Raw genomic sequence first — 24084 nt, 5'->3', positions numbered from 1 at the left:
AAAAGTACATGATAATTGTAAAAAATCGAAATTTCGACTTTTCTCAAAAACTATAATTTTTCCAATTTTGATAATTATGTGCAAGGTGCCCCTTTGCAAGGAGTACTTGACAGTTTTTAAATGAAAGCTCTATCTTTAATAACAAAAAAGTTATGCAAAATTTTCGATCTAAAAAAGTACATGATAATTGTAAAAAATCGAAATTTCGACTTTTCTCAAAAACTATAATTTTTCCAATTTTGATAATTATGTGCAAGGTGCCGCTCTGCAAGGAGTACTTGACAGTTTTTAAATGAAAGCTCTATCTTTAATAACAAAAAAGTTATGCAAAATTTTCGATCTAAAAAAGTACATGATAATTGTAAAAAATCGAAATTTCGACTTTTCTCAAAAACTATATTTGTTCCAATTTTGATAATTATGTGCAAGGTGCCCCTCTGCAAGGAGTACTTGAGAGTTTTTAAATGAAAGCTCTATCTTTAATAACAAAAAAGTTATGCAAAATTTTCGATCTAAAAAAGTACATGTTAATTGTAAAAAACCGAAATTTTGATTTTTCTCAAAAACTATAATTTTTTTAATTTTGATAATTATGTGCAAGGTGTCCTTCTGCAAGGAGTACTTGACAGTTTTTAAATGAAAGCTTTATCTTTAATAACAAAAAAGTTATGCAAAATTTTCGATCCAAAAAAGTACATGTTAATTGTAAAAAATCGAAATTTCGACTTTTCTCAAAAACTATAATTTTTCCAATTTTGATAATTATGTGCAAGGTGCCCTTCTGCAAGGAGTACTTGACAGTTGTTAAATGAAAGCTCTATCTTTAATAACAAAAAAGTTATGCAAAATTTTCGATCTAAAAAAGTACATGTTAATTGTAAAAAACCGAAATTTTGATTTTTCTCAAAAACAATATTTTTTTTAATTTTGATAATTATGTGCAAGGTGCCCCTCTGCAAGGAGTACTTGACAGTTTTTAAATGAAAGCTCTATCTTTAATAACAAAAAAGTTATGCAAAATTTTCGATCTAATAAAGTACATGTTAATGGTAAAAAACCGAAATTTCGATAAAAAGACTTATTCATACTATCCCCCTAGCACAATCCGTTCTACAATAATTATAAAAACAAACATGATATAGCTTGACTTGCCTTAATCCTAACTTCTTCTGACTCGTCTTGCATCAGTCTGATCAGTTTATCACAGACAGTTTCCAATGGAACTTTCGGTTTATTCTCGGGTAGTAGTTCGGCGTAGAACAAACCGGTGACAAGGGCGGCATTGGCCCTTAGACACGACCTTTAAACCAGTTCGTCCTCGATTTGACCCCCAGATAACCTTGATATCATTGATTCCATATATCCCTAATTAAATTCAAAATATATTACAGACGAACTGCATTAATATTACATTTAAGGTGCTGCCATTTACTTACCATGCGTTTAATTAACTCCTTAATAAAATCCGTGAACATCAAGTCGGTTTCGTCGCCCAAACACTCCTGGATCATGCGGTTTACCTCCAGACAATCCAGATAAGGGCCGACCTTCTGGATCGTACTTTTACAGGCCTAAATGGGGTAGATGCATGAGTTAAGTGAGTAAAATGATCCAAAAAGTCATACCTTGACAACATACACGTCTGGATCGCATAGATGCAAAAGTAAAGTGATGAGGTTCCCTTGGATCTGCTCCTTGGATGCCTCCAAATTGGTCTCCTAACCAAGGGACGTTGCCAGATCTCCTAATAACTGGATCGAAGTCCTCCTTAGACGTGGATCCTCTTGACTGAATAGGAACTTGATCCTCACTGCTGCGGTAACTTGAAAGGGATGGAATTTGTACCCTGGCAAACTGTTCAGGAGTTTCGAGAAGGATTGCAACGATTCCAGGATCAGCTCGCTTTCGTTCCTAGATAAGGAAGAATAGGTCCATCATTTTGTAAATGATTAAAATAAGAATAGGATCTTTCAAGGAACCTACGGTTAAGTTGATCGTTGTCGAGTTATTTCTTCAGGTCCTATTTATTTATTAAGAAATAAATCCTGGAATTTTCACTGAATTGACTTAGAAAATGGACAATATTGATAATGTGGACTAAAAACTCAATAAAATCCATATCGAGATTTGATCACCAGAAACAAAGTCAGTGATAATTACAGGAAACAAGATCAGGAAAGCTTGCCGGTCATTTATCAGTCAATAAAATCAATCAATTAATAAATTGTCACTGTCAAAATTAGATGTTTTATTTGTGATTCTCCTGGAAGAGATTTATTTAAAGTAAGTATGTGTAAAGGTCACCCAGGTATTTCAGGTCTTTAAAGAAGAAGAGGGAGAAGAAGAAGAAGAAGAATAAAAAGAAACTTTGGCCTCAACTGCCTGTAAGAAATCAATAATTTTTTCCAGAAGAAGAGAAGAAAAAGAGAAGTAGCAGTAACCAAAGTGAGAAGAGAAATGAGGGAAGAGAAGGGAAGGGACAGATATTGAAACGCTTACAGAAGTCGGGGAAACCAGATATCTGTATATGTATAAACCAGTAGTCTGTCCCTTTCTCACCCTCGTTTCGTTCTCACTCTCGTTACTGCTACTTCTCTTCTTCTTCTTCAAAGGTGTCATATACGCGAAAGAAGTTATTGATGTGCCAAACCTGCCATTCTGCCCATGATTTAAACACCTTATAACAATAAATCTTTTTTTGGATTAAAAATAGAACAAATTATAAAGAATAACATTTAACCATAAAACGAAAAATAAAGGACTTATGGTAAGGTTTCTAAAAAATTTGAAATTTTTTAAAAATTGAAATTTTTTTTTTTCTGGAAACCGATAAATCATCCAAAACACGTCAAAAAAGTCTTATAAAACTTTTTTGAAAAATTTACCACTAAAAAGTTATACCCAATTTTCCCAAAAAATTGTCTGCAAAAGATCCAAGGGGGTACCCATGGAAAAAAGTTCATAATTACGGTTTTTATTTTTTTTCGAGAAAACTATTGGTTGGAGAAAAAAATTGTTTTAGCAAAAGTTATTTAGAATCTCAATGCGCATAAGATGCAGTAGAAAAATAATTTTTAGGTTCAGCAGTTTTCCAGAAAATTGGAAAAAACCTTTAAACAGTTTTTCCTCATTTTATCGAAAACCAATGGGAATATGAAAAACTTTCTTCTAGCATTGAATTCCCGATCAAAAATAGAACAAATCATAAAGAATAACATTTAGTTAAAAAATTAAAAATAAAGGAGTTATGAGAAATTTTTGAAAAATTTGACGATTTTTAAGTCAAAACTGAAAAAAAAATTTTTGAATTTTTTTTTTTTTATAAACCGATAAATCATCGAAAACACTTCAAAAAAGTCTCATAAAACTTTTTTAAAAAATTTACCAATAAAAAGTTATACCCAATTTTCCCAAAAAATTGTCTGCAAGAGATCCAAGGGGTACCCATGGAAAAATGTTCATAATTACGGTTTTTATTTTTTTTTCGAGAAAACTATTGGTTGGAAAAAAAAATTGTTTAAACAAAAGTTGTTTAGAATCTTAATGCGCATAAGATACAGTAGAAAAATCATTTTCAAGTCCAACAGTTTTCTAGAAAATGGGGAAAAACCTTTAAACAGTTTTTCCTCATTTTCTCCAAAAACCAGTACGAATATGGAAAATTTTCTTTTAGCATTGAATTCCTGATCAAAAATAGAACAAATCATAAAAAACGACATTTATCCGTAAAACAAAAAATAACAGAGTTATAGAAGATTTTTGAGAAAAGTTAAGAAACTTACCCTAAATTGTGATAATCCAAGCAGTTCATCAAAATGCTTAGTATCTGATTGCAGTACCGCACTACGAGCTCCTTACTCAAATTCTCCGCAGCATACCCCAATCCTTGAACCCCAATCTTCCGCACCAAGCAGCTCTGGTCCAGCTGGACATCCAGAATCATCTCCAGTAGATTTTCTATCAAAACCGCCTGTTTGCTCTCTACATTGTCCTTGATCAAGTAGGTAAAGAAAGCGACCACTAACGTCCTCTGGTGTATCAGGTCCGACCGAATAATAGGCCCATAAAGGAGACGATCCATGACAAACTGTGCTGCATGTCTCGATATACGTCCCCCACCACTGTTTCGGTCATTTTTAGAGGTTGGTCCTGGTCGATGCAGAGAGAGCTGAAGGATAAAAGGTTCGGTCAGATGTGAACGAGTGAGTCAACCCTTATTCCCCCCACCCACCCCACACTGTTTTTCAGTAAGAAATTATATACTCCCTCCTTTCCATTATTACAACTATACCAGCGGATTGTTCTCATTAGGTAGATCACGAAAATACCGGGTTATAAGGAAATCCGAGCAGAACTAAGAAATCGGGTATTTCTTCGACCTCGTTTTTGAGGCGAAAGATGGGCTCCAAGTTATCGATCTAATAAAGTACATGGTAATGGTAAAAACCGAAATTTCGATTTTTGAAGAAAACCGTAAATTTTTCAGTTCTTAATAATTTCGTACAAGATGCCCCTTTACTAAGAGTACTTGACATTTTTTAAATGAAAGCTCTATCTTTATTACCAAAAAAGTTACGCAAAATTTTCGATCTAAAAAAGTACATGTTGATTGTAAAAAACCGAAAATTCGATTTTTCTCAAAAACTATAATTTTTTCAATTTTGATAATTATGTGCAAGGTGCCCCTTTGCCAAAAGTACTTGACAGTTTTTAAATGAAAGCTCTATCATTAATAACAAAAAAGTTATGCAAAATTTTCGATCTAAAAAAGTACATGTTAATTGTAAAAAACCGAAATTTCGATTTTTCTCAAAAACTAAAATTTTTTAAATTTTGATAATTATGTGCAAGGTGCCCCTTTGCCAGGAGTACTTGACAATTTTTAAATGAAAGCTCTATCTTTAATAATAAAAAAGTTAGGCAAAATTTTCGATCTAAAAAAGTACATGTTAATTGTGAAAAACCGAAATTTCGATTTTTCTCAAAAACTAAAATTTTTTTAATTTTGATAATTATGTGCAACGTGCCCCTTTGCCAGGAGTACTTGACAATTTTTAAATGAAAGCTCTATCTTTAATAACAAAAAAGTTATGCAAAATTTTCGATCTAAAAAAGTACATGTTAATAGTAAAAAAACGAAATTTCGATTTTTCTTAAAAACCGTAAACTTTTCAATTTTTGGTAATTACGTACAAGGTGCCCCTTCACAAGGAGCACTTAACAGTTTTTAAATGAAAGCTCTATCTTTAATAGTAAAAAAGTTATGCAAAATTTTCGATCTAAAAAACTACATGTTAATAGTAAAAAAACCGAAATTTCGATTTTTCTCAAAAACTATAACTTTTTCAATTTTGATAATTATGTTCAAGGTGCCCCTTTGCAAGGAGTACTTGACAGTTTTTAAATGAAAGCTCTATCTTTAATAACAAAAAAGTTATGCAAAATTTTCGATCTAAAAAAGTACATGTTAATTGTAAAAAACCGAAATTTCGATTTTTTTCAAAAACCGTAAATTTTTGAGTTTTTCATAATTACGTACTAGGTGCCCCTTTGCAAGGAGTACTTAACAGTTTTTAAATGAAAGCTCTATCTTTAATAACAAAAAAGTTATGCAAAATTTTAGATCTAAAAAAGTACATGTTAATTGTAAAAAACCGAAATTTAGATTTTTCTCAAAAACTATAATTTTTTCAATTTTGATAATTATGTGCAAGGTGCCCCTTTGCCAGGAGTCCTTGACAGTTTTTAAATGAAAGCTCTATCTTTAATAACAAAAAAGTTATGCAAAATTTTCGATCTAAAAAAGTACATGTTAATTGTAAAAAACCGAAATTTCGATTTTTCTCAAAAACTATAAATTTTTCAGTTTTTGGTAATTAGGTACAAGATGCCCCTTCACAAGGAACACTTGACAGTTTTTAAATGAAGGCTCTATCTCTAATACCAAAAAAGTTATGCAAAATATTCGATCTAATAAAGTACATGTTAATAGTAAAATACCGAAATTTCGATTTTTCTCAAAAACTATAAATTTTTCAGTCTTTGGTAATTAGGTACAAGATGCCCCTTCACAAAGAACACTTGACAGTCTTTAAATGAAGGCTCTATCTCTAGTAACAAAAAAGTTATGCAAAATTTTCGATCTAATAAAGTACATGTTAATAGTAAAATACCGAAATTTCGATTTTTCTCAAAAACTATAAATTTTTCAGTTTTTGGTAATTAGGTACAAGATGCCCCTTCACAAGGAACACTTGACAGTTTTTAAATGAAGGCTCTATCTCTAATAACAAAAAAAGTTATGCAAAATTTTCGATCTAATAAAGTACATGTTAATGGTAAAAAACCGAAATTTCCATTTTTCTCAAAAACTATAAATTTTTCAGTTTTTGGTAATTAGGTACAAGATGCCCCTTCACAAGGAACACTTGACAGTTTTTAAATGAAGGCTCTATCTCTAATAACAAAAAAGTTATGCAAAATTTTCGATCTAATAAAGTACATGTTAATAGTAAAATACCGAAATTTCGATTTTTCTCAAAAACTATAAATTTTTCAGTCTTTGGTAATTAGGTACAAAATGCCCCTTCACAAAGAACACTTGACAGTCTTTAAATGAAGGCTCTATTTCTAGTAACAAAAAAGTTATGCAAAATTTTCGATCTAAAAAAGTACATGTTAATAGTAAAATACCAAAATTTCGATTTTTCTCAAAAACTATAAATTTTTCAGTTTTTGGTAATTAGGTACAAGATGCCCCTTCACAAGAAACACTTGACAGTTTTTAAATGAAGGATCTATCTCTAATAACAAAAAAGTTATGCAAAATTTTCGATCTAATAAAGTACATGTTAATGGTAAAAAACCGAAATTTCGATTTTTCTCAAAAACTATAAATTTTTCAGTTTTTGGTAATTAGGTACAAGATGCCCCTTCACAAGGAACACTTGACAGTTTTTAAATGAAGGCTCTATCTCTAATAACAAAAAAGTTATGCAAAATTTTCGATCTAATAAAGTACATGTTAATTGTAAAAAACCGAAATTTCGATTTTTCTCAAAAACTATAATTTTTTAAATTTTGATAATTATGTGCAAGGTGCCCCTTTGCCAGGAGTCCTTGACAGTTTTTAAATGAAGGCTCTATCTCTAATAACAAAAAAGTTATGCAAAATTTTCGATCTAAAAAAGTACATGTTAATTGTAAAAACCGAAATTTCGATTTTTCTCAAAAACTATAATTTTTTAAATTTTGATAATTATGTGCAAGGTGCCCCTTTGCCAGGAGTCCTTGACAGTTTTTAAATGAAGGCTCTATCTCTAATAACAAAAAAGTTATGCAAAATTTTCGATCTAATAAAGTACATGTTAATAGTAAAATACCGAAATTTCGATTTTTCTTAAAAACTATAAATTTTTCAGTCTTTGGTAATTAGGTACAAGATGCCCCTTCACAAGGAACACTTGACAGTTTTTAAATGAAGGCTCTATCTCTAATAACAAAAAAGTTATGCAAAATTTTCGATCTAATAAAGTACATGTTAATAGTAAAATACCAAAATTTCGATTTTTCTCAAAAACTATAAATTTTTCAGTTTTTGGTAATTAGGTACAAGATGCCTCTTCACAAGAAACACTTGACAGTTTTTAAATGAAGGCTCTATCTCTAATAACAAAAAAGTTATGCAAAATATTCGATCTAATAAAGTACATGTTAATGGTAAAAAACCGAAATTTCGATTTTTCTCAAAAACTATAAATTTTTCAGTTTTTGGTAATTAGGTACAAGATGCCCCTTCACAAGGAACACTTGACAGTTTTTAAATGAAGGCTCTATCTCTAATAACAAAAAAGTTATGCAAAATTTTCGATCTAAAAAAGTACATGTTAATTGTAAAAAACCGAAATTTCGATTTTTCTCAAAAACTATAAGTTTTTAAATTTTGATAATTATGTGCAAGGTGCCCCTTTGCCAGGAGTCCTTGACAGTTTTTAAATGAAGGCTCTATCTCTAAAAACAAAAAAGTTATGCAAAATTTTCGATCTAAAAAAGTACATGTTAATTGTAAAAACCGAAATTTCGATTTTTCTCAAAAACTATAATTTTTTAAATTTTGATAATTATGTGCAAGGTGCCCCTTTGCCAGGAGTCCTTGACAGTTTTTAAATGAAGGCTCTATCTCTAATAACAAAAAAGTTATGCAAAATTTTCGATCTAATAAAGTACATGTTAATAGTAAAATACCGAAATTTCGATTTTTCTCAAAAACTATAAATTTTTCAGTCTTTGGTAATTAGGTACAAGATGCCCCTTCACAAGGAACACTTGACAGTTTTTAAATGAAGGCTCTATCTCTAATAACAAAAAAGTTATGCAAAATTTTCGATCTAATAAAGTACATGTTAATAGTAAAATACCAAAATTTCGATTTTTCTCAAAAACTATAAATTTTTCAGTTTTTGGTAATTAGGTACAAGATGCCTCTTCACAAGGAACACTTGACAGTTTTTAAATGAAGGCTCTATCTCTAATAACAAAAAAGTTATGCAAAATATTCGATCTAATAAAGTACATGTTAATGGTAAAAAACCGAAATTTCGATTTTTCTCAAAAACTATAAATTTTTCAGTTTTTGGTAATTAGGTACAAGATGCCCCTTCACAAGGAACACTTGACAGTTTTTAAATGAAGGCTCTATCTCTAATAACAAAAAAGTTATGCAAAATTTTCGATCTAATAAAGTACATGTTAATAGAAAAATACCAAAATTTCGATTTTTCTCAAAAACTATAAATTTTTCAGTTTTTGGTAATTAGGTACAAGATGCCTCTTCACAAGGAACACTTGACAGTTTTTAAATGAAGGCTCTATCTCTAATAACAAAAAAGTTATGCAAAATTTTCGATCTAATAAAGTACATGTTAATGGTAAAAAACCGAAATTTCGATTTTTCTCAAAAACTATAAAATTTTCAGTTTTTGGTAATTAGGTACAAGATGCCCCTTCACAAGGAACACTTGACAGTTTTTAAATGAAGGCTCTATCTCTAATAACAAAAAAGTTATGCAAAATTTTCGATCTAAAAAAGTACATGTTAATTGTAAAAACCGAAATTTCGATTTTTCTCAAAAACTATAATTTTTTAAATTTTGATAATTATGTGCAAGGTGCCCCTTTGCCAGGAGTCCTTGACAGTTTTTAAATGAAAGCTCTATCTTTAATAATAAAAAAGTTATGCAAAATTTTCGATCTAAAAAAGTACATGTTAATTGTAAAAAACCGAAATTTCGATTTTTCTCAAAAACTATATTATTTTTAGTTTTTGATTATTACGTACAAGGTGCCCCTCTGCAAGGAGTACTTGACAGTTTTTAAATGAAAGCTCTATCTTTAATAACAAAAAAGTTATGCAAAATTTTCGATCTAAAAAAGTACATGTTAATTGTAAAAAACCGAAATTTCGATTTTTCTCAAAAACTACAATTTTTTTAGTTTTTGATTATTACGTACAAGGTGCCCCTTTGCAAGGAGTACTTGACAGTTTTTAAATGAAAGCTCTATCTTTAATAACAAAAAAGTTATGCAAAATTTTCGATCTAAAAAAGTACATGTTAATTGTAAAAAACCGAAATTTCGATTTTTCTTAAAAACTATAATTTTTTCAATTTTGATAATTATGTGCAAGGTGCCCCTTTACCAGGAGTACTTGACAGTTTTTAAATGAAAGCTCTATCTTTAATAACAAAAGTGTTATGCAAAATTTTCGATCTAAAAAAGTACATGTTAATTGTAAAAAACCGAAATTTCGATTTTTCTCAAAAACTATAATTTTTTCAATTTTGATAATTATGTGCAAAGTGCCCCCTTGCGAGGAGTACTTGGCAGTTTTTAAATGAAAGCTCTATCTTTAATAACAAAAAAGTTATGCAAAATTTTCGATCTAAAAAAGGACATGTTAATTGTAAACAACCGAAATTTCGATTTTTCTCAAACACTATAATTTTTCCAATTTTGATAATTATGTGCAAGGTACCCCTCTGCAAGGAGTTCTTGACAGTTTTTAAATGAAAGCTCTATCTTTAATAACAAAAAAGTTATGCAAAATTTTCGATCTAAAAAAGTACATGTTAATTGTAAAAAACCGAAACTTTGATTTTTCTCAAAAACTATAATATTTTTATTTTTCATAATTACATACAAGATGCACCTTTGCAAGGGGTACTTGGCAGTTTTTAAATGAAAGCTCTATCTTTAATAACAAAAAAGTTATGCAAAATTTTCGATCTAAAAAAGTACATGTTAATTGTAAAAAACCGAAATTTTGATTTTTCTCAAAAACTATAATATTTTTAGTTTTTGATTATTACGTACAAGGTGCCCCTCTGCAAGGAGTACTTGACAGTTTTTAAATGAAAGCTCTATCTTTAATAATAAAAAAGTTATGCAAAATTTTCGATCTAAAAAAGTACATGTTAATTGTAAAAAACCGAAATTTCGATTTTTCTCAAAAACTATAATATTTTTAGTTTTTGATTATTACGTACAAGGTGCCCCTCTGCAAGGAGTACTTGACAGTTTTTAAATGAAAGCTCTATCTTTAATAACAAAAAAGTTATGCAAAATTTTCGATCTAAAAAAGTACATGTTAATTGTAAAAAACCGAAATTTTGATTTTTTTCAAAAACTATAATTTTTTTAATTTTGATAATTATGTACAAGGTGCTCCTCTGCAAGGAGTACTTGACAGTTTTTAAATGAAAGCTCTATCTTTAATAACAAAAAAGTTATGCAAAATTTTAGATCTAAAAAAGTACATGTTAATTGTAAAAAACCGAAATTTCGATTTTTTTCAAAAACCGTAAATTTTTGAGTTTTTCATAATTACGTACTAGGTGCCCCTTTGCAAGGAGTACTTAACAGTTTTTAAATGAAAGCTCTATCTTTAATAACAAAAAAGTTATGCAAAATTTTCGATCTAAAAAAGTACATGTTAATAGTAAAAAACCGAAATTTTGATTTTTCTCAAAAACTATAATTTTTTTAATTTTGATAATTATGTGCAAGGTGCCCCTCTGCAAGGAGTACTTGACAGTTTCTAAATGAAAGCTCTATCTTTAATAACAAAAAAGTTATGCAAAATTTTCGATCTAAAAAAGTACATGATAATTGTAAAAAATCGAAATTTCGACTTTTCTCAAAAACTTTAATTTTTCCAATTTTGATAATTATGTGCAAGGTGCCCCTCTGCAAGGAGTACTTGAGAGTTTTTAAATGAAAGCTCTATCTTTAATAACAAAAAAGTTATGCAAAATTTTCGATCTAAAAAAGTACATGATAATTGTAAAAAACCGAAATTTCGATTTTTCTCAAAAACTATAATTGTTCCAATTTTGATAATTATGTGCAAGATGCCCCTTTGCAAGGAGTACTTGACAGTTTTTAAATGAAAGCTCTATCTTTAATAACAAAAAAGTTATGCAAAATTTTCGATCTAAAAAAGTACATGATAATTGTAAAAAATCGAAATTTCGACTTTTCTCAAAAACTATAATTTTTCCAATTTTGATAATTATGTGCAAGGTGCCCCTCTGCAAGGAGTACTTGAGAGTTTTTAAATGAAAGCTCTATCTTTAATAACAAAAAAGTTATGCAAAATTTTCGATCTAAAAAAGTACATGATAATTGTAAAAAACCGAAATTTCGATTTTTCTCAAAAACTATAATTGTTCCAATTTTGATAATTATGTGCAAGGTGCCCCTTTGCAAGGAGTACTTGACAGTTTTTAAATGAAAGCTCTATCTTTAATAACAAAAAAGTTATGCAAAATTTTCGATCTAAAAAAAGTACATGATAATTGTAAAAAACCGAAATTTCGATTTTTCTCAAAAACTATAATTGTTCCAATTTTGATAATTATGTGCAAGGTGCCCCTTTGCAAGGAGTACTTGACAGTTTTTAAATGAAAGCTCTATCTTTAATAACAAAAAATTTATGCAAAATTTTCGATCTAAAAAAGTACATGATAATTGTAAAAAATCGAAATTTCGACTTTTCTCAAAAACTATATTCGTTCCAATTTTGATAATTATGTGCAAGGTGCCCCTCTGCAAGGAGTACTTGAGAGTTTTTAAATGAAAGCTCTATCTTTAATAACAAAAAAGTTATGCAAAATTTTCGATCTAAAAAAGTACATGATAATTGTAAAAAACCGAAATTTCGATTTTTCTCAAAAACTATATTCGTTCCAATTTTGATAATTATGTGCAAGGTGCCCCTTTGCAAGGAGTACTTGACAGTTTTTAAATGAAAGCTCTATCTTTAATAACAAAAAAGTTATGCAAAATTTTCGATCTAAAAAAGTACATGATAATTGTAAAAAATCGAAATTTCGACTTTTCTCAAAAACTATATTCGTTCCAATTTTGATAATTATGTGCAAGGTGCCCCTTTGCAAGGAGTACTTGACAGTTTTTAAATGAAAGCTCTATCTTTAATAACAAAAAAGTTATGCAAAATTTTCGATCTAAAAAAGTACATGATAATTGTAAAAAATCGAAATTTCGACTTTTCTCAAAAACTATAATTTTTCCAATTTTGATAATTATGTGCAAGGTGCCCCTCTGCAAGGAGTACTTGACAGTTTTTAAATGAAAGCTCTATCTTTAATAACAAAAAAGTTATGCAAAATTTTCGATCTAAAAAAGTACATGATGATTGTAAAAAATCGAAATTTCGACTTTTCTCAAAAACTATATTTGTTCCAATTTTGATAATTATGTGCAAGGTGCCCCTCTGCAAGGAGTACTTGAGAGTTTTTAAATGAAAGCTCTATCTTTAATAACAAAAAAGTTATGCAAAATTTTCGATCTAAAAAAGTACATGATAATTGTAAAAAATCGAAATTTCGACTTTTCTCAAAAACTATAATTTTTCCAATTTTGATAATTATGTGCAAGGTGCCCCTCTGCAAGGAGTACTTGACAGTTTTTAAATGAAAGCTCTATCTTTAATAACAAAAAAGTTATGCAAAATTTTCGATCTAAAAAAGTACATGTTAATTGTAAAAAACCGAAATTTTGATTTTTCTCAAAAACTATAATTTTTTTAATTTTGATAATTATGTGCAAGGTGCCCCTTTGCAAGGAGTACTTGACAGTTTTTAAATGAAAGCTCTATCTTTAATAACAAAAAAGTTATGCAAAATTTTCGATCTAAAAAAGTACATGATAATTGTAAAAAACCGAAATTTCGATTTTTCTCAAAAACTATAATTTTTCCAATTTTGATAATTATGTGCAAGGTGCCGCTCTGCAAGGAGTACTTGACAGTTTTTAAATGAAAGCTCTATCTTTAATAACAAAAAAGTTATGCAAAATTTTCGATCTAAAAAAGTACATGATAATTGTAAAAAATCGAAATTTCGACTTTTCTCAAAAACTATAATTTTTCCAATTTTGATAATTATGTGCAAGGTGCCCCTTTGCAAGGAGTACTTGACAGTTTTTAAATGAAAGCTCTATCTTTAATAACAAAAAAGTTATGCAAAATTTTCGATCTAAAAAAGTACATGATAATTGTAAAAAATCGAAATTTCGACTTTTCTCAAAAACTATAATTTTTCCAATTTTGATAATTATGTGCAAGGTGCCGCTCTGCAAGGAGTACTTGACAGTTTTTAAATGAAAGCTCTATCTTTAATAACAAAAAAGTTATGCAAAATTTTCGATCTAAAAAAGTACATGATAATTGTAAAAAATCGAAATTTCGACTTTTCTCAAAAACTATATTTGTTCCAATTTTGATAATTATGTGCAAGGTGCCCCTCTGCAAGGAGTACTTGAGAGTTTTTAAATGAAAGCTCTATCTTTAATAACAAAAAAGTTATGCAAAATTTTCGATCTAAAAAAGTACATGTTAATTGTAAAAAACCGAAATTTTGATTTTTCTCAAAAACTATAATTTTTTTAATTTTGATAATTATGTGCAAGGTGTCCTTCTGCAAGGAGTACTTGACAGTTTTTAAATGAAAGCTTTATCTTTAATAACAAAAAAGTTATGCAAAATTTTCGATCCAAAAAAGTACATGTTAATTGTAAAAAATCGAAATTTCGACTTTTCTCAAAAACTATAATTTTTCCAATTTTGATAATTATGTGCAAGGTGCCCTTCTGCAAGGAGTACTTGACAGTTGTTAAATGAAAGCTCTATCTTTAATAACAAAAAAGTTATGCAAAATTTTCGATCTAAAAAAGTACATGTTAATTGTAAAAAACCGAAATTTTGATTTTTCTCAAAAACAATATTTTTTTTAATTTTGATAATTATGTGCAAGGTGCCCCTCTGCAAGGAGTACTTGACAGTTTTTAAATGAAAGCTCTATCTTTAATAACAAAAAAGTTATGCAAAATTTTCGATCTAATAAAGTACATGTTAATGGTAAAAAACCGAAATTTCGATAAAAAGACTTATTCATACTATCCCCCTAGCACAATCCGTTCTACAATAATTATAAAAACAAACATGATATAGCTTGACTTGCCTTAATCCTAACTTCTTCTGACTCGTCTTGCATCAGTCTGATCAGTTTATCACAGACAGTTTCCAATGGAACTTTCGGTTTATTCTCTGGTAGTAGTTCGGCGTAGAACAAACCGGTGACAAGGGCGGCATTGGCCCTTAGACACGACCTTTAAACCAGTTCGTCCTCGATTTGACCCCCAGATAACCTTGATATCATTGATTCCATATATCCCTAATTAAATTCAAAATATATTACAGACGAACTGCATTAATATTACATTTAAGGTGCTGCCATTTACTTACCATGCGTTTAATTAACTCCTTAATAAAATCCGTGAACATCAAGTCGGTTTCGTCGCCCAAACACTCCTGGATCATGCGGTTTACCTCCAGACAATCCAGATAAGGGCCGACCTTCTGGATCGTACTTTTACAGGCCTAAATGGGGTAGATGCATGAGTTAAGTGAGTAAAATGATCCAAAAAGTCATACCTTGACAACATACACGTCTGGATCGCATAGATGCAAAAGTAAAGTGATGAGGTTCCCTTGGATCTGCTCCTTGGATGCCTCCAAATTGGTCTCCTAACCAAGGGACGTTGCCAGATCTCCTAATAACTGGATCGAAGTCCTCCTTAGACGTGGATCCTCTTGACTGAATAGGAACTTGATCCTCACTGCTGCGGTAACTTGAAAGGGATGGAATTTGTACCCTGGCAAACTGTTCAGGAGTTTCGAGAAGGATTGCAACGATTCCAGGATCAGCTCGCTTTCGTTCCTAGATAAGGAAGAATAGGTCCATCATTTTGTAAATGATTAAAATAAGAATAGGATCTTTCAAGGAACCTACGGTTAAGTTGATCGTTGTCGAGTTATTTCTTCAGGTCCTATTTATTTATTAAGAAATAAATCCTGGAATTTTCACTGAATTGACTTAGAAAATGGACAATATTGATAATGTGGACTAAAAACTCAATAAAATCCATATCGAGATTTGATCACCAGAAACAAAGTCAGTGATAATTACAGGAAACAAGATCAGGAAAGCTTGCCGGTCATTTATCAGTCAATAAAATCAATCAATTAATAAATTGTCACTGTCAAAATTAGATGTTTTATTTGTGATTCTCCTGGAAGAGATTTATTTAAAGTAAGTATGTGTAAAGGTCACCCAGGTATTTCAGGTCTTTAAAGAAGAAGAGGGAGAAGAAGAAGAAGAAGAATAAAAAGAAACTTTGGCCTCAACTGCCTGTAAGAAATCAATAATTTTTTCCAGAAGAAGAGAAGAAAAAGAGAAGTAGCAGTAACCAAAGTGAGAAGAGAAATGAGGGAAGAGAAGGGAAGGGACAGATATTGAAACGCTTACAGAAGTCGGGGAAACCAGATATCTGTATATGTATAAACCAGTAGTCTGTCCCTTTCTCACCCTCGTTTCGTTCTCACTCTCGTTACTGCTACTTCTCTTCTTCTTCTTCAAAGGTGTCATATACGCGAAAGAAGTTATTGATGTGCCAAACCTGCCATTCTGCCCATGATTTAAACACCTTATAACAATAAATCTTTTTTTGGATTAAAAATAGAACAAATTATAAAGAATAACATTTAACCATAAAACGAAAAATAAAGGACTTATGGTAAGGTTTCTAAAAAATTTGAAATTTTTTAAAAATTGAAATTTTTTTTTTTCTGGAAACCGATAAATCATCCAAAACACGTCAAAAAAGTCTTATAAAATTTTTTTGAAAAATTTACCACTAAAAAGTTATACCCAATTTTCCCAAAAAATTGTCTGCAAAAGATCCAAGGGGGTACCCATGGAAAAAAGTTCATAATTACGGTTTTTATTTTTTTTCGAGAAAACTATTGGTTGGAGAAAAAAATTGTTTTAGCAAAAGTTATTTAGAATCTCAATGCGCATAAGATGCAGTAGAAAAATAATTTTTAGGTTCAGCAGTTTTCCAGAAAATTGGAAAAAACCTTTAAACAGTTTTTCCTCATTTTATCGAAAACCAATGGGAATATGAAAAACTTTCTTCTAGCATTGAATTCCCGATCAAAAATAGAACAAATCATAAAGAATAACATTTAGTTAAAAAATTAAAAATAAAGGAGTTATGAGAAATTTTTGAAAAATTTGACGATTTTTAAGTCAAAACTGAAAAAAAAATTTTTGAATTTTTTTTTTTTTATAAACCGATAAATCATCGAAAACACTTCAAAAAAGTCTCATAAAACTTTTTTAAAAAATTTACCAATAAAAAGTTATACCCAATTTTCCCAAAAAATTGTCTGCAAGAGATCCAAGGGGTACCCATGGAAAAATGTTCATAATTACGGTTTTTATTTTTTTTTCGAGAAAACTATTGGTTGGAAAAAAAAATTGTTTAAACAAAAGTTGTTTAGAATCTTAATGCGCATAAGATACAGTAGAAAAATCATTTTCAAGTCCAACAGTTTTCTAGAAAATGGGGAAAAACCTTTAAACAGTTTTTCCTCATTTTCTCCAAAAACCAGTACGAATATGGAAAATTTTCTTTTAGCATTGAATTCCTGATCAAAAATAGAACAAATCATAAAAAACGACATTTATCCGTAAAACAAAAAATAACAGAGTTATAGAAGATTTTTGAGAAAAGTTAAGACACTTACCCTAAATTGTGATAATCCAAGCAGTTCATCAAAATGCTTAGTATCTGATTGCAGTACCGCACTACGAGCTCCTTACTCAAATTCTCCGCAGCATACCCCAATCCTTGAACCCCAATCTTCCGCACCAAGCAGCTCTGGTCCAGCTGGACATCCAGAATCATCTCCAGTAGATTTTCTATCAAAACCGCCTGTTTGCTCTCTACATTGTCCTTGATCAAGTAGGTAAAGAAAGCGACCACTAACGTCCTCTGGTGTATCAGGTCCGACCGAATAATAGGCCCATAAAGGAGACGATCCATGACAAACTGTGCTGCATGTCTCGATATACGTCCCCCACCACTGTTTCGGTCATTTTTAGAGGTTGGTCCTGGTCGATGCAGAGAGAGCTGAAGGATAAAAGGTTCGGTCAGATGTGAACGAGTGAGTCAACCCTTATTCCCCCCACCCACCCCACACTGTTTTTCAGTAAGAAATTATATACTCCCTCCTTTCCATTATTACAACTATACCAGCGGATTGTTCTCATTAGGTAGATCACGAAAATACCGGGTTATAAGGAAATCCGAGCAGAACTAAGAAATCGGGTATTTCTTCGACCTCGTTTTTGAGGCGAAAGATGGGCTCCAAGTTATCGATCTAATAAAGTACATGGTAATGGTAAAAACCGAAATTTCGATTTTTGAAGAAAACCGTAAATTTTTCAGTTCTTAATAATTTCGTACAAGATGCCCCTTTACTAAGAGTACTTGACATTTTTTAAATGAAAGCTCTATCTTTATTACCAAAAAAGTTTCGGTTAAACGCAAAATTTTCGATCTAAAAAAGTACATGTTGATTGTAAAAAACCGAAAATTCGATTTTTCTCAAAAACTATAATTTTTTCAATTTTGATAATTATGTGCAAGGTGCCCCTTTGCCAAAAGTACTTGACAGTTTTTAAATGAAAGCTCTATCATTAATAACAAAAAAGTTATGCAAAATTTTCGATCTAAAAAAGTACATGTTAATTGTAAAAAACCGAAATTTCGATTTTTCTCAAAAACTAAAATTTTTTAAATTTTGATAATTATGTGCAAGGTGCCCCTTTGCCAGGAGTACTTGACAATTTTTAAATGAAAGCTCTATCTTTAATAATAAAAAAGTTAGGCAAAATTTTCGATCTAAAAAAGTACATGTTAATTGTGAAAAACCGAAATTTCGATTTTTCTCAAAAACTAAAATTTTTTTAATTTTGATAATTATGTGCAACGTGCCCCTTTGCCAGGAGTACTTGACAATTTTTAAATGAAAGCTCTATCTTTAATAACAAAAAAGTTATGCAAAATTTTCGATCTAAAAAAGTACATGTTAATAGTAAAAAAACGAAATTTCGATTTTTCTTAAAAACCGTAAACTTTTCAATTTTTGGTAATTACGTACAAGGTGCCCCTTCACAAGGAGCACTTAACAGTTTTTAAATGAAAGCTCTATCTTTAATAGTAAAAAAGTTATGCAAAATTTTCGATCTAAAAAACTACATGTTAATAGTAAAAAAACCGAAATTTCGATTTTTCTCAAAAACTATAACTTTTTCAATTTTGATAATTATGTTCAAGGTGCCCCTTTGCAAGGAGTACTTGACAGTTTTTAAATGAAAGCTCTATCTTTAATAACAAAAAAGTTATGCAAAATTTTCGATCTAAAAAAGTACATGTTAATTGTAAAAAACCGAAATTTCGATTTTTTTCAAAAACCGTAAATTTTTGAGTTTTTCATAATTACGTACTAGGTGCCCCTTTGCAAGGAGTACTTAACAGTTTTTAAATGAAAGCTCTATCTTTAATAACAAAAAAGTTATGCAAAATTTTAGATCTAAAAAAGTACATGTTAATTGTAAAAAACCGAAATTTAGATTTTTCTCAAAAACTATAATTTTTTCAATTTTGATAATTATGTGCAAGGTGCCCCTTTGCCAGGAGTCCTTGACAGTTTTTAAATGAAAGCTCTATCTTTAATAACAAAAAAGTTATGCAAAATTTTCGATCTAAAAAAGTACATGTTAATTGTAAAAAACCGAAATTTCGCTTTTTCTCAAAAACTATAAATTTTTCAGTTTTTGGTAATTAGGTACAAGATGCCCCTTCACAAGGAACACTTGACAGTTTTTAAATGAAGGCTCTATCTCTAATACCAAAAAAGTTATGCAAAATATTCGATCTAATAAAGTACATGTTAATAGTAAAATACCGAAATTTCGATTTTTCTCAAAAACTATAAATTTTTCAGTCTTTGGTAATTAGGTACAAGATGCCCCTTCACAAAGAACACTTGACAGTCTTTAAATGAAGGCTCTATCTCTAGTAACAAAAAAGTTATGCAAAATTTTCGATCTAATAAAGTACATGTTAATAGTAAAATACCGAAATTTCGATTTTTCTCAAAAACTATAAATTTTTCAGTTTTTGGTAATTAGGTACAAGATGCCCCTTCACAAGGAACACTTGACAGTTTTTAAATGAAGGCTCTATCTCTAATAACAAAAAAAGTTATGCAAAATTTTCGATCTAATAAAGTACATGTTAATGGTAAAAAACCGAAATTTCCATTTTTCTCAAAAACTATAAATTTTTCAGTTTTTGGTAATTAGGTACAAGATGCCCCTTCACAAGGAACACTTGACAGTTTTTAAATGAAGGCTCTATCTCTAATAACAAAAAAGTTATGCAAAATTTTCGATCTAATAAAGTACATGTTAATAGTAAAATACCGAAATTTCGATTTTTCTCAAAAACTATAAATTTTTCAGTCTTTGGTAATTAGGTACAAAATGCCCCTTCACAAAGAACACTTGACAGTCTTTAAATGAAGGCTCTATTTCTAGTAACAAAAAAGTTATGCAAAATTTTCGATCTAAAAAAGTACATGTTAATAGTAAAATACCAAAATTTCGATTTTTCTCAAAAACTATAAATTTTTCAGTTTTTGGTAATTAGGTACAAGATGCCCCTTCACAAGAAACACTTGACAGTTTTTAAATGAAGGATCTATCTCTAATAACAAAAAAGTTATGCAAAATTTTCGATCTAATAAAGTACATGTTAATGGTAAAAAACCGAAATTTCGATTTTTCTCAAAAACTATAAATTTTTCAGTTTTTGGTAATTAGGTACAAGATGCCCCTTCACAAGGAACACTTGACAGTTTTTAAATGAAGGCTCTATCTCTAATAACAAAAAAGTTATGCAAAATTTTCGATCTAATAAAGTACATGTTAATTGTAAAAAACCGAAATTTCGATTTTTCTCAAAAACTATAATTTTTTAAATTTTGATAATTATGTGCAAGGTGCCCCTTTGCCAGGAGTCCTTGACAGTTTTTAAATGAAGGCTCTATCTCTAATAACAAAAAAGTTATGCAAAATTTTCGATCTAAAAAAGTACATGTTAATTGTAAAAACCGAAATTTCGATTTTTCTCAAAAACTATAATTTTTTAAATTTTGATAATTATGTGCAAGGTGCCCCTTTGCCAGGAGTCCTTGACAGTTTTTAAATGAAGGCTCTATCTCTAATAACAAAAAAGTTATGCAAAATTTTCGATCTAATAAAGTACATGTTAATAGTAAAATACCGAAATTTCGATTTTTCTTAAAAACTATAAATTTTTCAGTCTTTGGTAATTAGGTACAAGATGCCCCTTCACAAGGAACACTTGACAGTTTTTAAATGAAGGCTCTATCTCTAATAACAAAAAAGTTATGCAAAATTTTCGATCTAATAAAGTACATGTTAATAGTAAAATACCAAAATTTCGATTTTTCTCAAAAACTATAAATTTTTCAGTTTTTGGTAATTAGGTACAAGATGCCTCTTCACAAGAAACACTTGACAGTTTTTAAATGAAGGCTCTATCTCTAATAACAAAAAAGTTATGCAAAATATTCGATCTAATAAAGTACATGTTAATGGTAAAAAACCGAAATTTCGATTTTTCTCAAAAACTATAAATTTTTCAGTTTTTGGTAATTAGGTACAAGATGCCCCTTCACAAGGAACACTTGACAGTTTTTAAATGAAGGCTCTATCTCTAATAACAAAAAAGTTATGCAAAATTTTCGATCTAAAAAAGTACATGTTAATTGTAAAAAACCGAAATTTCGATTTTTCTCAAAAACTATAAGTTTTTAAATTTTGATAATTATGTGCAAGGTGCCCCTTTGCCAGGAGTCCTTGACAGTTTTTAAATGAAGGCTCTATCTCTAAAAACAAAAAAGTTATGCAAAATTTTCGATCTAAAAAAGTACATGTTAATTGTAAAAACCGAAATTTCGATTTTTCTCAAAAACTATAATTTTTTAAATTTTGATAATTATGTGCAAGGTGCCCCTTTGCCAGGAGTCCTTGACAGTTTTTAAATGAAGGCTCTATCTCTAATAACAAAAAAGTTATGCAAAATTTTCGATCTAATAAAGTACATGTTAATAGTAAAATACCGAAATTTCGATTTTTCTCAAAAACTATAAATTTTTCAGTCTTTGGTAATTAGGTACAAGATGCCCCTTCACAAGGAACACTTGACAGTTTTTAAATGAAGGCTCTATCTCTAATAACAAAAAAGTTATGCAAAATTTTCGATCTAATAAAGTACATGTTAATAGTAAAATACCAAAATTTCGATTTTTCTCAAAAACTATAAATTTTTCAGTTTTTGGTAATTAGGTACAAGATGCCTCTTCACAAGGAACACTTGACAGTTTTTAAATGAAGGCTCTATCTCTAATAACAAAAAAGTTATGCAAAATATTCGATCTAATAAAGTACATGTTAATGGTAAAAAACCGAAATTTCGATTTTTCTCAAAAACTATAAATTTTTCAGTTTTTGGTAATTAGGTACAAGATGCCCCTTCACAAGGAACACTTGACAGTTTTTAAATGAAGGCTCTATCTCTAATAACAAAAAAGTTATGCAAAATTTTCGATCTAATAAAGTACATGTTAATAGAAAAATACCAAAATTTCGATTTTTCTCAAAAACTATAAATTTTTCAGTTTTTGGTAATTAGGTACAAGATGCCTCTTCACAAGGAACACTTGACAGTTTTTAAATGAAGGCTCTATCTCTAATAACAAAAAAGTTATGCAAAATTTTCGATCTAATAAAGTACATGTTAATGGTAAAAAACCGAAATTTCGATTTTTCTCAAAAACTATAAAATTTTCAGTTTTTGGTAATTAGGTACAAGATGCCCCTTCACAAGGAACACTTGACAGTTTTTAAATGAAGGCTCTATCTCTAATAACAAAAAAGTTATGCAAAATTTTCGATCTAAAAAAGTACATGTTAATTGTAAAAACCGAAATTTCGATTTTTCTCAAAAACTATAATTTTTTAAATTTTGATAATTATGTGCAAGGTGCCCCTTTGCCAGGAGTCCTTGACAGTTTTTAAATGAAAGCTCTATCTTTAATAATAAAAAAGTTATGCAAAATTTTCGATCTAAAAAAGTACATGTTAATTGTAAAAAACCGAAATTTCGATTTTTCTCAAAAACTATAATATTTTTAGTTTTTGATTATTACGTACAAGGTGCCCCTCTGCAAGGAGTACTTGACAGTTTTTAAATGAAAGCTCTATCTTTAATAACAAAAAAGTTATGCAAAATTTTCGATCTAAAAAAGTACATGTTAATTGTAAAAAACCGAAATTTCGATTTTTCTCAAAAACTACAATTTTTTTAGTTTTTGATTATTACGTACAAGGTGCCCCTTTGCAAGGAGTACTTGACAGTTTTTAAATGAAAGCTCTATCTTTAATAACAAAAAAGTTATGCAAAATTTTCGATCTAAAAAAGTACATGTTAATTGTAAAAAACCGAAATTTCGATTTTTCTTAAAAACTATAATTTTTTCAATTTTGATAATTATGTGCAAGGTGCCCCTTTACCAGGAGTACTTGACAGTTTTTAAATGAAAGCTCTATCTTTAATAACAAAAGTGTTATGCAAAATTTTCGATCTAAAAAAGTACATGTTAATTGTAAAAAACCGAAATTTCGATTTTTCTCAAAAACTATAATTTTTTCAATTTTGATAATTATGTGCAAAGTGCCCCCTTGCGAGGAGTACTTGGCAGTTTTTAAATGAAAGCTCTATCTTTAATAACAAAAAAGTTATGCAAAATTTTCGATCTAAAAAAGGACATGTTAATTGTAAACAACCGAAATTTCGATTTTTCTCAAACACTATAATTTTTCCAATTTTGATAATTATGTGCAAGGTACCCCTCTGCAAGGAGTTCTTGACAGTTTTTAAATGAAAGCTCTATCTTTAATAACAAAAAAGTTATGCAAAATTTTCGATCTAAAAAAGTACATGTTAATTGTAAAAAACCGAAACTTTGATTTTTCTCAAAAACTATAATATTTTTATTTTTCATAATTACATACAAGATGCACCTTTGCAAGGGGTACTTGGCAGTTTTTAAATGAAAGCTCTATCTTTAATAACAAAAAAGTTATGCAAAATTTTCGATCTAAAAAAGTACATGTTAATTGTAAAAAACCGAAATTTTGATTTTTCTCAAAAACTATAATATTTTTAGTTTTTGATTATTACGTACAAGGTGCCCCTCTGCAAGGAGTACTTGACAGTTTTTAAATGAAAGCTCTATCTTTAATAATAAAAAAGTTATGCAAAATTTTCGATCTAAAAAAGTACATGTTAATTGTAAAAAACCGAAATTTCGATTTTTCTCAAAAACTATAATATTTTTAGTTTTTGATTATTACGTACAAGGTGCCCCTCTGCAAGGAGTACTTGACAGTTTTTAAATGAAAGCTCTATCTTTAATAACAAAAAAGTTATGCAAAATTTTCGATCTAAAAAAGTACATGTTAATTGTAAAAAACCGAAATTTTGATTTTTTTCAAAAACTAT

General features: G+C 29.4%; 2 long non-coding RNA genes across 8 annotated transcripts; one reads left to right on the top strand and one right to left on the bottom strand.

Moving 5' to 3' along the window:
* Positions 1-946: 946 nt before the first annotated feature.
* LOC126749659 (uncharacterized) lies at positions 947-17545 on the bottom strand. 5 transcript variants are annotated; one of them, XR_007665236.1, is made up of 4 exons: positions 17171-17545; positions 15014-15299; positions 14825-14959; positions 947-1365 (listed from the first exon to the last, which is right to left on the bottom strand). It is a non-coding gene; the product is annotated as an uncharacterized LOC126749659 (long non-coding RNA). The 5 variants fall into 5 exon arrangements; XR_007665239.1 differs by lacking the exon at positions 14825-14959 and adding an exon at positions 1437-1571; XR_007665238.1 differs by lacking the exons at positions 14825-14959; positions 15014-15299 and adding exons at positions 1437-1571; positions 1626-1911.
* Positions 10924-24065, top strand: LOC126749662 (uncharacterized). Of its 3 annotated transcripts, none has more exons than XR_007665246.1 (3): positions 10924-11064; positions 12958-13129; positions 23944-24065. It is a non-coding gene; the product is annotated as an uncharacterized LOC126749662 (long non-coding RNA). The 3 variants fall into 3 exon arrangements; XR_007665247.1 differs by lacking the exon at positions 23944-24065 and adding an exon at positions 22737-22839; XR_007665248.1 differs by lacking the exon at positions 23944-24065 and adding an exon at positions 14334-14480.
* Positions 24066-24084: the final 19 nt, after the last annotated feature.

This window comes from Anthonomus grandis, unplaced genomic scaffold (genome assembly GCF_022605725.1).
Source record: "Anthonomus grandis grandis unplaced genomic scaffold, icAntGran1.3 ctg00000490.1, whole genome shotgun sequence".
Lineage (NCBI taxonomy): Eukaryota > Metazoa > Arthropoda > Insecta > Coleoptera > Curculionidae > Anthonomus > Anthonomus grandis.
This window is presented reverse-complemented; position numbering and strand designations above follow the sequence as displayed.